The sequence below is a fragment of the Aedes aegypti genome, chromosome 2, assembly GCF_002204515.2.
Source record: "Aedes aegypti strain LVP_AGWG chromosome 2, AaegL5.0 Primary Assembly, whole genome shotgun sequence".
NCBI classification, from domain to species: domain Eukaryota; kingdom Metazoa; phylum Arthropoda; class Insecta; order Diptera; family Culicidae; genus Aedes; species Aedes aegypti.
Window position 1 is genome coordinate 160,649,816 of NC_035108.1, and position 12,727 is coordinate 160,662,542.

A 12,727-nucleotide genomic window follows, 5' to 3' on the forward strand; every position below is an offset into this window, starting at 1 on the left:
CAGCACAGCCTCCCGTATCGGTACACCTGGAGATCACCTCAGCAGACAGAATCGCAAATCGACCACGTTTTGATCGATGGACGGCACTTCTCCGACATAACCGACGTCAGAACCTATCGTGGCGCCAACATTGACTCCGACCACTACCTGCCCGCATAGCAAAATACCATTTGCCTTCTATTCCAAACAGTATGATTGTTCTAACTGGTGATGTAAGTGTATCACAAATAGTCGGTTTTACGTTGAACAATATAGATTTTGAAACTTTGAACCATAAAAGGCTATTTGAATAATGAATGTCAAATAGTGACAATAAATTAAAGTGTATGCAAATTGTTAAATTATTTGGCACTGCAAACTCGTGTGAAATAGCGACAATGTAAGATAACCTTCTGAAAAATTGTTCGTCTTTGTAAAAAAAAAATACAAGTGCATTTTAATATATGTTACCTATTTTAAACAGTTTGTCAAATTGCTGAACACATTGATTTTCGTTATTGGCACTTCAATAAAAACATACATTGATTGTGTCAGTTACAAACAATTCTCGCATAATCTGAGATAACGCCCTAAAAGCCATTGATAACCACGTGTGTAGCTCGTTGTTTCTGAGCAATTGAATGAATAAGCATACAAACAAATACCACTGGCAGGTAGGGAATGATCCTTTCTCTACCATAGAGTTGTTAAATAACGTGTAAATCCATTAAAATTCTCAGAAACAACGAACTACACACATGGTTACCAATGGCTTTTAGGGTGAGATCATAAGTTATGCGAGAATTATTCATTCAATTTTTTATATGACACGCAAGATTCGTCAAATATTTATGTTTTTTTTTTTTATGAAAAGATACTAACTTCTGTTAATGATCGAAAAGATAGAATGCTAAAAAGGTGTTAATTTGTCTTCGAAAATCATAACCCTTGTAAAAAGTTTCAAGCGTGTGTATCTCCGCAGTCTGCGTGTTTCTGTCAATTTTCAGACTAAAACAACAAAACTTAATCCGTTTGTAGGATGGAAAATGCCACAAAAGTAGTTTTTCTTCAGGCCAAATTAAATTGAATAGTGCTCAAACTAATCCGTGGTGAGAGAAGAAAAAAGAACATTCTCAAAACATGCAACTTCAGCGGCTATCGTCCACAGAAACTTCGAGGTAGGATGATTATTACGCTTACGCCGCTTGCTGCTGCTTGTTTTAAGGGAAGTGCAAGCAACTATGTGACTGGAATCTCCCGAAAACCATCCAAACTTGGTAAGATTGTGTAAACCTATATGTAACCGAGTTGAACATTATCTAACGGTTACGTACATTTTAGGTCCGATGAACCCGACTACCACAAAATGACCGGATGTCCTGCCTAGGGAGAAGCAGCCGTAGTCAAACCGGTCCGCCAATAGCGCGAGTATGATTAGTGCCAAAAAATTGTTATTTTATAAAAAGTGCTTCAGTTTAATGCTTTATTATTTATTGATTAAAACCAACCGTGAAGTCGTTAGAATAATAGCTTTCTAAATAATACACGACGTTTTCATTTTATTCCATTTTTTCATTTCATTTCGAATAAGGCAATGAAACAAGTAATGTGTATGGTAAACACATAACAGGACAGTATTGCTTGTAATTCCATTACTATAACACACCACAAATCAACTATTACATGTACGTTATCTGTTTTATTACGACTTTACAGTTCAACTGTTTCAACACTGTTTGCAATACAGTAAATTGGCGAAAAACTGGATAGTATCTCAACCATTTCTTGAACTGTAAACAGAAAAAAATGTTCCGGAAAATTGGCATTTTTGAATGGTTACATAACTTAACAGCCTATTCCCCATATTATTATTTTTTCAAACACCATTTGCCATTTTGTCAAAACAGTTTGTGGTTCGGTAGATATATTGTTATTTTGAGTATTATACGAAACAGTACATGTATTGTCGCAAATGGTTGTGGATAATTTTAGAAACAGTACAAGTATGGTTCTTATTTATGCGGGTGGTGATGGTGAAACTGCGCCCAAAACTATCCGTCATCAACAATGTACGGTACCGACGCCCGCCCCGGTACAATCTCGAGCGGCTGAAACAACTGGATGTCGCCAATGCGTACGCGCTGCATCTTGAGGCAGCGTTGCCGGATGAGGGCGAGCTCGATAGGGCCCCTCTTGAGGACTGCTGGAGGACAGTCAAAGCAGCCATTAACGACGCTGCCGAAAGCGTTATCGGATATGTGGAACGGAGCTCAAGAAACGATTGGTTCGACGAGGAGTGCCAGGAGGTTTTAGAGGAGAAGAATGCAGCGCGGGCTGCAATGCTGCAGCATGGTACGCGGCAAAACGTGGAACGATACAGACTGAAGCGGAAACAGCAAACCCGCCTATTCCGGGACAAAAAGCGCCGCCTGGAAGAGGTGGAATGCCAAGAGATGGAGTTGCTGTACCGTTCTCAAGAAACGCGGAAGTTCTATCAGAAGCTCAACACATCCCGCAAAGGCTTCGTGCCGCGAGCTGAGATGTGCCGGGATAAGGATGGGAGCATCTTGACGGACGGACGCGAGGTGATCGAAAGGTGGAAGCAGCACTACGATGAACACCTGAATGGCGCAGAGAACACAGGCACAGAAGGTCAGGACAACGAAGGCGATGGCTACGTCAGCACAGCGGACAGTGGAAACCAACCAGCTCCCACGATGGGGGAAGTTAAGGATGTCATTCAACAGCTCAAGAACAACAAAGCCGCTGGCAAGGATGGTATCGGAGCCGAACTCATCAAGATGGGCCCGGACAGGTTGGCCGCTTGTCTGCATCGGCTGATAGTCAGAATCTGGGAAACGGAACAGCTACCGGAGGAGTGGAAGCAAGGCGTTATATGCCCTATCTACAAAAAGGGCGACAAACTGGAGTGTGAAAATTATCGTGCAATCACCATCCTAAACGCCGCCTATAAAGTGCTATCCCAGATTCTCTTCCGTCGTCTATCACCTATAGCAAACGAGTTCGTGGGAAGTTATCAAGCAGGTTTCATCGACGGCCGCTCGACAACGGACCAGATCTTTTCCGTGCGGCAAATCCTCCAGAAATGCCGTGAGTACCAGGTCCCTACGCACCATTTGTTCATCGATTTCAAGGCGGCATACGATAGTATCGACCGCATAGAGCTATGGAAAATCATGGACGAGAACAGCTTTCCCGGGAAGCTCACAAGATTGATCAGAGCAACGATGGACGGTATGCAAAACTGCGTGAAGATCTCGGGCGAACACTCCAGTTCGTTCGAGTCTCGGCGGGGACTACGACAGGGCGACGAACTTTCGTGCCTGTTGTTCAATATTGCGCTTGAAGGTGTCATGCGGAGTGCCGAACTTAACAGTCGAGGCACGATTTTCACGAGATCCGGACAATTTGTTTGCTTCGCGGACGACATGGATATAATTGGGAGAAAATTTGAAACGGTGGCAGATTTGTTCACCCGCCTAAAACGCGAAGCAACAAGAGTCGGGCTAATGGTGAATGCGTCGAAAACAAAGTACATGCTGGTTGGCGGAACTGAGCGCGACAGGACCCGCCTAGGAAGCAGTGTTACGATAGACGGGGATACCTTCGAGGTGGTGGACGAGTTCGTCTACCTCGGATCCTTGTTGACGGCTGACAATAATGTTAGTCGGGAAATACGAAGGCGCATCATCAGCGGAAGTCGTGCCTACTATGGGCTCCAGAAGAAACTGCGGTCAAGAAAGATTCACCCCCGCACCAAATGCACGATGTACAAAACGCTCATAAGACCGGTAGTCCTCTATGGGCATGAGGCGTGGACTATGCTCGAGGAGGACTTGCAAGCTCTTGGTGTCTTCGAACGCCGAGTGCTAAGGACAGTCTTCGGCGGCGTGCAGGAGAACGGCGTGTGGCGGCGAAGGATGAACCACGAGCTCGCTCAACTCTACGGCGAACCCAGTATCGTGAAGGTAGCTAAAGCTGGAAGGATATGCTGGGCAGGGCATGTTGCAAGAATGCCGGACAACAACCCTGTAAAGATGGTGTTCGCCACGAATCCGGTCGGAACAAGAAGGCGTGGGGCGCAGCGAGCTAGGTGGATTGACCAGGTACACCAGGACCTGGAGAGCGTGGGTCACAGTCGAGGATGGAGAGAAGCGGCCATGAACCGAGGGAATTGGCGAAATATTGTTGGCGAGGCTTTATCAAGATAATTGATGTAAAGCCAAATAAGTAAGTATCCGTTGATCCACGTTGGATCCACGATCCACTGGAGCACGATGGCAACTATTGGTGCAAGGGAGCAAATTTTTTGCGTAAACTTAATTATTTTTATGGCTTTTTGATAAAATAAAAAGCTGAAATTTGGCAAATCGACTAAACTAGAGGCGATCTATCCACCAAAAATAAATCAGGACGTTTTTATCGAAAAATTACGTTTTATTCCATAGTCCAATCTACTGGTACATTACAACCATTGGTACCGGTACCCTACTCCCCAAATTTGTTCATATGTCCTGGAAGCTATTGTGAAGTTATGCGAAGTATGCACTTCAACAGAAAAGTAATCGCCTATCTCGATGCGTGGGAAATTTCTTGCAAGAAATACTCAAGAAAAGCATTTTTTTATCGCAGTACACTGATAAAAATCCACACGTTTGATCCGTGTGTTTAAAATTATGTATCGATTCATGAACGTCTATATCGATTTGTTGTGATTTTCTTACCAACTTCGTGTGTGTTACACATTCAATTCTTTAGTTTTGCTTCATGAACTGATTCATCAACCGACAACATGAATTCCATAGTTTTCCACATAAGTTCCTGAAGCTTTCCATTTCAAATTCATATGCGTCAACCTACGGGTGCATAGATCATCACCCAACACGGATTCAGTGTTGGTCGATTCAGTGTTCAAGTTGGTCGATTTGAATTCAATGAGCATGCTGTCGATTTCCGTGTTAAAATTTTTAAATTGTCTGTGTTGTTGTTGTTGAGTGAATCCATAGCGAACTAAATTGCGGTCGGACCTCGTGTCGTGCGACAGTCATCATCACGTTCGAAAGAGAAGAAGCAAATTCTGAAGCTGAAAGTGTTAGAGGAAAATTTGCGGATTCGTTTTTCTTTCTATTAGTGAAGATGTCCGAGTGAAGATGAGGAGTTCATTCTAATTTTCTATAAATAAAATGCATTACTTCCAGCATTGGATATAATGTCCGGTGTTAAAGAAAAATCGGATTCCACTAACAGATTTTCCTCGCTTTCAGCTTCGAATAAAATTAAATATGCTAATCCCGGGCTTCCCAAAATATGGGTTCGCGGCGCTCCGCTTGTTGCTGACTCACTTGTTTGGAAAAAAAACCTTCAAGTGAGCTTTGCGACAAGCAGAGGAGCCTCGAATCCATATTTTGGGGAGCAAGAGTTCTCTATCAAATTTCTTCTTTCAGTCTTCTGACATTCATGTTCTATTACACATGATTATCTAAAGCCACTACATTTCGAATTCAACAAGCAAATCAGTTGGTTTTCATGATTTAACTTTTGGGCATTCATGTTTGTTTCACATGACCACCTAATGTTGATACACATGTTATTATACCGTGAAGTCAATGACGAAATCCATATGGCTACCACACTCAAATCATGTGGTTTTCCTCATTGCGCAAATCTTTAAGTAAAACACACGATCTTGACGTGTACATTTTTCTCAGTGTATACGCAGTTGAAAAGAAAAGTCATTTCAAATGGAGCTCACTGTAGGAAATTTCTTGAGCAGAATTTTTTACTTTTCTTGAGCGGCACAGCATACCTAGCTTTATAAGAGAAATTCATCAAGTCTAAAGCTAAGTATGCTGTTTCGCTCAAGAAAAGTAAAGAAATTCCTTGACTGAAAGGGTCAAGAAATTTCCTACAGAGAGCCCCCTTTGAAGTGACATTTCTTCTCAACTGCGTACTGCGATCAGAAAAAAGTGATTTTCTTGACCATTTCTTGGGAGAAATTTTCCACGCATCGAGATAGGCGATTCCTTTTCTTGTCAGTAGCAAACCGGCCTTAAGGGGGTGTTACGCGCCCTCTAGGTGGTCGATTGAGGAATTTTCCCACATGGTCGACAGGATGATAGCCGAACTAGCTAATCGGCAGCCAGTAGTTGGTGACTGCATGGGCAGTGGAGTCAGGGTAGCCGCTGCACCAGTCAAAGAGGCCAACTATTATTGGAATCCTTGGCTGCATCAAATGTAGAGCTAGCAAATGTGGGTACAGTGAGTACCTTCTGCAGACATGGTGCAGTATCGATAATCAACGTGACATTCTGTAGTCCTAGGTACCATTAACTGGCGCGTCCATGACAGTGATACACATAGCGATCATCAATCGATTCACTATAGTACAATGCCTGGCAGGCGGAGGTCAGTACGATGTAACTCGACCCAAGCCCGTTGTTGGGAAACAGCGCGTTTCGACGGTGAAGTATTCACTGAAGCCCTGAGGCACGAACGGAATACTCTGGACCTCAACGGTGAAGAGCTAGTTGCTTTGATATCACAAGCGTGTGATGCTTCCATGTCGAGAAAAGACCCTCTCAGAGAGAACAGGCCGCCGGTGTACTGGTGGTGCGAATCAATTGCAAATCTTCGAGCAATCTTCCTTCGGACAATACGAAGAACGCAACTCGCACGCACAGAATCACACAGAGAAGAACGCGGTGCAGCATTCAGACAGGCTAAGTTAGCTCTCAAAAAGGAAATCAAGAGTCGAAAACGGGCATGCTTTGATAGTCTATGCCAGAGTGTCAATTCTACCCAAGTAACCACAAGCAAGGATGGAAAAAAATCGGCTCTAGCGACTAACAGCATAGTATTTGAATGGTCTAAGAGGGCCGTTGCTCTTGCAGAAGCATGATTCGAACAGCTCATCACGCGTGCATAGTAAGGATAAATGGAGCATCCGATGCACTGTTTGTCGCGGGACAAACCGTTTGTCGGATGTTGTTACATTGCACGTATTCTACTGCATATCAACACCATTGATGCAACATTGCTTTTATTCAACAAATTTCAAGAGCTGTCAAGCAATATAGCATTAAGCCTACATTACAAATGTATCAATGCACTAACATCAATTTATAAATTGTACTGCTGCATTAATATTACTTTATAAGTTGCTTCATTGCTTTATCGTCCTTTTTGCATTAATTTAACTGTAAAAGTGCCCTTTTCCACTTTTAAACTACTTTAATGGTAGGCTTACGGCAATGCAGCTGCATTATATATGCAATTATATAATGCTCCATGGTTACTTGGGTAGTCCATGGGGTGACGCCTACAGAGTGGTAATGGCTAAGACCAAAGGTGCCATAGCGCCCCAAGAGAAGTCGCCCGAGTTGCTGCGATCGATAATCGATGTACAGGGGATAGGCAAAATGATTGAGATAGGCAAAATTTTGCCTAAATTCAAATGCACATAACTTTATGAAAAATTGATGAAATTGGATGCATCCGGAAGCATCCGACGGCAAATTTGGTCTACTTTTAGGAACTTGCTTGGCCATGCATATTGGCCACTGGATACCGGAGATGTTCCGGATCTTCCGAGGTCATGTCAAAATGTCATTTTTTCTGTCGTTTGTATTTTTGAGCGGCGTAAAGTTGGATAGATGTTTACTATTTTCCTAGAAACTAGAACTAATAGGAGGTTGAATGCCGCCGGACGCATCAAGATTGGTTCGAAATCTTCAGAAATATGACCATTTCCGTAAAATGGTTCCGGAAAACATTGTCAGTCATGTTTGTATTCCCAATTATGTAAATACTATCCGGAACTATATCCAAGTGGGCGCTAACCTTAAAAATGATGTTTCCAGCAACATATCCAGAACCATTAGATACATAGACCACTCTATAGAAGGTTCCAGGTGCCCTGGGGGAAGTGGTCAAGCCTTAAAAGCGGCAGTCAACGCAGATCCAGACATGTTCAGAAGTGCGTTGTATTGATGAAGGAATCTTCCCGGATATATGGAAGCAACAGAAATTGGTGTTACTACCAAATGCGGAAAACCACCAGGTGACCCGTCGGCATACATACGACGGGAAAGTTATTGGAGAGGTTGATCCTCAACAGGCTAGTACCGTAAACGGAGATTCGGACGGCCTGGCCAACAACCAATTTGGATTCAGGAAAGATAAATCTACTTTGGACGCTACCCAGATGGTCGTTCAGACAGCTGTAGTGGCAAGTAAGTATAACAAGATCGGTATCCGTTACTGCGCGGTTGTCACTTAAGATGTGAAGAATCCGTTCAACAGCGCCGGTTGGGAAGCAATAGCTCATCCACTTCACCGCCTCACGGTACCGGTGCAGTTGTGTAAGCTTCTAAAAACTATTTTGATTTTTTGATTATGATACAGAGGAGGGGCAGAAAAGCGTTCTAATAACAACTATTAGCAGGTGCTGTTTTGCAATCTACTCAACTAGTCCCCGGCGGAAGGACATAGCCTAATCCGACGTGAAGTTGGTCGGTTAAGTGCCGGGGTAGGTCCAGCAATTCCGGTTGGAGAATGATTTCCGGTTTGCAGGCGCCTCAACGACTTATTACCGATACTACGCTACGCCCGCTCTACTCGGTCTAGTCTCCGGCGGAAGTTCTAGCCTAATCCGGTCGCGCCCATTGGTCTCCTTTATATGCTCGATCCAACAGACTGACTCGTCGATCCGACGATTCCGGCTGCCCCAATGACTCTTCTCGCCATCTCCGTTGTAACAGAGACATTATCTGGACGATTGTCCTGTTTACCGCGTCCCACATCGCACATCGTCGCACCCGGTGCATAACGGCGGCCTTGTGTGTCCAAACCTATTCACGTATTTCTTGAAGCAGCCATAACCAGATAAAAATTCCATCAAGTGGAAATTCACTTCTCCGTGTTTTCTGTTTACCCACATCGACAGGCACGGAATTAGTCGGTGAGTCCATCTACCGTTCTCAGCGCTATCCCACTGCTGTTGCCATTTCTTCATGGTTTCATCTCTTGCTCTTTGCCGAATTCCCCGTGCGCCTCGGTCCCTGTAACACTCGCTGTCCTCTTCGAGTTGAAGGCTTATAGGGATCAATCCTGCAATCACATAGACTGCCTCCGATGATATCGTACGATACGCACTCGACACACACATGGCCATCAGTTTGAACGTACTGTTCAGCCTGGGAGCGGTTTCTCTTCGTCTGCAGTGCTGTCATCCACACGTGGCCAGCGTATCTAAGTATCGATGTAGTCCCGCTCGCCAGCAGTCGCTTCTTGCTGCTGCTGATCGCTGAATTGTTGGGCATGATCTGGGATTGAGCTGATATCACCTTCGCGACCCTCTCACATGCATAATCGACATGGCTGTTGAAGCTCAGCCGATCATCGATCATCACTCCCAGGTATCTGACTTCCCGATTTGAGTCGAGGGTACACTGTCCAACCGATGTTCTCGCATGCTGCACTTCCTTTCGGTTGATTAGCATCACTACTTCGGTAGGCTGACCATACGTACCGTATTTAACGGGACAGTACCGTTTTCTTCCCCTCGACGGACTGTCCCGTCGTTTTATGGAAAATGCTCGAATTGTCACGTATTTTAGGAAATGGGGAATTGGCACATAATTTTCAACACCAGTAAAAAATAAAAATAACAACATAACAAACAGTTTTTAGAAATATTTCAGAGTTTATTGTCTTACTCATCTATTTTCCAAGCAGTTATTAGTTTCTCAAACAGAGTTAAACTTGATCCGTACATGCTTTTGCTTAACTTTTTGCGTTTCTGTACCCATATTTATGCCAAATTTTGGTGGATTTCCAAAATACGGATCTTCATAAGATAATTATTCATATAATACCTAAAATGAAAAAAAAACAACTATGTGTTCCCAACAAACATTTTGGTGGAATAAGAGTTGAACAGCAGATTTTGGCTGAATAAACTGTTGTACAGCTACTGATGACGAATTCCATCCAGAATGAGTCGAAAAAAAATAAAAATCGACCTCGATAGTCTTCGATTTGGATTAAATTTTGCACATGTTTTTGGTATGATAGAATAAACGTTTTCCATAGAAAAATTGATCATTTTGACTCAAGTGTAACTTTTGAAAATGGCCTATAAATTTTTGCACGTAACTTATTTGAAAAATTCTAACTGTTGATTTTAGAGAAAAATGTTCTATGAAGAAGTTGTAGTAAACCGTTTGGACTATAAGAAAAAAATATACACTGAAAAAATAATTTATTTATTTTCATAAAAAAATCGAAAATAAGACTTTAATTTTAAATAACACAAAACCCCATTTTTGATATTTTTCAAATTTTCACCATAGAATCTTGGTAGTATACAGATGTTTGGGACAAAGTTTCATGATGGAGAAATTTTTAATAAAAAAGTTTTTCTAAGAACAACTTTTGGTCGATTTTCAAAATTTTGTTTTTTTTTGTCAAAATAAATACGTTCTGATGATACAGTAGGCATCTTGAAATGATTCTGATTATATGAATAATTTCTCTACAAGAAGCTATTTTCGAATTATATCGAGTTTAATCCAAACAATATTATTAAAATTTAAAAATAGGCCATTTTGAAAAATTGAAAAGTGTAACTTTTTTTTTCGGACATTCTCCAAAAACGCTGCTTTTCGGAAATCAAAGAATGAGCTTCAAGGTTCTTATGTGATTTTTATTAAATCATACAGACATGGAGCTTGGGATTGCATAATCTGGTTCTGCTACTTTCCCGAATGTCGTTCTCCCAAAGCCTGTTCTCAGAATGCTAGTTCCCCGAAAACCCCGTTTCCCCAAAAAGCTCAGTTTTCCGAAAAGTGCTAACGCTCATAATTGTCATAACCTTTTGCATTTCAAGGTAGTGAACAATATGTATTTTTGGCAATATGTATTTAGTCGAGAACGTTAAAATATCTCTTTCTTTGGTAGCTTATCGATCTTTCTATTTCAACACTATCTCACTACCCGAGCAAAAGCAAAATTTTGACCATTAAATCGAGATATTGAATTGATTGACATAAGTGATAAACGATCTGAAGATAATATCAAATTTTTATTCCTGGAACTTCTGAGCCATAGCTAAATTTGATGTTGGAAGATCTAAAGAATACCTCGCTGATATTGGTGAGATCTTATAAAAGCTAAATATGATCTGCTAATAGTATTCCAAGAGTAAATTTTAGATATTATTTTCGGATCGTTTATCTCTTATATCTTTCAAGTTGATTTCACTTTTGTATGTCCATATCAAAATTTGCTATTACTTTTCTTTTTCGCCTGCTCGGGTAAAGACTATTATTGCACTTTTTTGAGCTGCATTGCTTCACAAGGGAAAGGGTCAGTCGGGGAAATGGGTCATTCGGAGAACTGGAACTCTGGGAAAAGTAGCAAAAGTGCATAATCTATGTCTTTTGAAATTGTCCCGTTTTTGTTTTTATTTGTCCCGTTTTTATCTGACTGGCTTATGGTCAGCCTATACTTCGGTTGATAAAAACCGATGACTACGAGCACCACATCATCCGCGAAGCCGACGATCTTCACACCCCGTGGAAAGCTCAGCTTCAACACTCCGTTATACATAGCGTTTCAGAGAGTCGGGCCAAGAATAGAACCCTGTGGGACGCCCGCCGTGATTATTGTACACATTTTCCAGCATCTGTTTCGTAGTCCAGTATACGATTTTTCAAATAGCTCCTTGATAACCTAACAAATATATTCGGGGATCTTCAATCTGTGCAGCGATCGCAGCCCAACTGGCACTGTTAAAGGCATTTTTACGACCAGAGTGACCACCCCGCAGTACCGATTACCTCTCCTCTTTTGCTTCCGCGCGTTTCCATAGCTTCCACGACCGTTTGGATGGCTATGGAGACGGTGCGGAAGCAAAAGAGAAAAGGTAATCGGTAAATGGAGATAAGGGCCAAGGGTAATGTATGTGCACTCTGTACACCACTCGACCAATTCAACAAGCATTGCTTAAAAACAATCCCTGTCATGGCAGGGAAAATGGCTTCCTCACGCATACAGTCACATTCAGCCAGCGATTTGCCCTTTTTCGCAAATTATGCAACTTGTAATAAATCACAGCCAAATTGCTAACACAGCATAAGAACAGGATAACTGTTCCATTTCAATCGTTTTCTCAACTAATAATGAACGAAATCTGCCGACTCGTGGTCATTTTCAACACGTATACCGAGTATTTTGATGCGCGTTTTCACTAATTCACCGGCAAATGAAGGACACTTTTCACTTTATTTCCTTATTCCTGGTAATCGTAGGACGCCCAACACGATTTAGGTAGAAATAACTCAAAACTTTACAAAACCGTGGTCGAAACAATCGCGCTATCACAATATTTAACTTTTTTAATTTTTCTTTTTTTTTGTCCACTTTTGCTGTTGCAGTGTTGTCAGTATCGTTGGAAGCTATGTACGACAGCCAGCAATTTGAAAGCGAATTGATAGAAAAGACTGACGAGAAAAATAACATGAACAACAATTACTGGTAACGACGTACATTTGATCCATATTTTACTACTTCCCGGGAATAAAAGAATAAAGTTGTGCCTACCATTACATTTCCATTGATATTTGTAGATTCAACGGAGTTTCACCTTAAGTACAGTGTATGGGCTGGTTTTAGTGGGCCGTCGTTGGTGCGGCATCACAACACTCTCTGAGTTACCTTCTCAGTG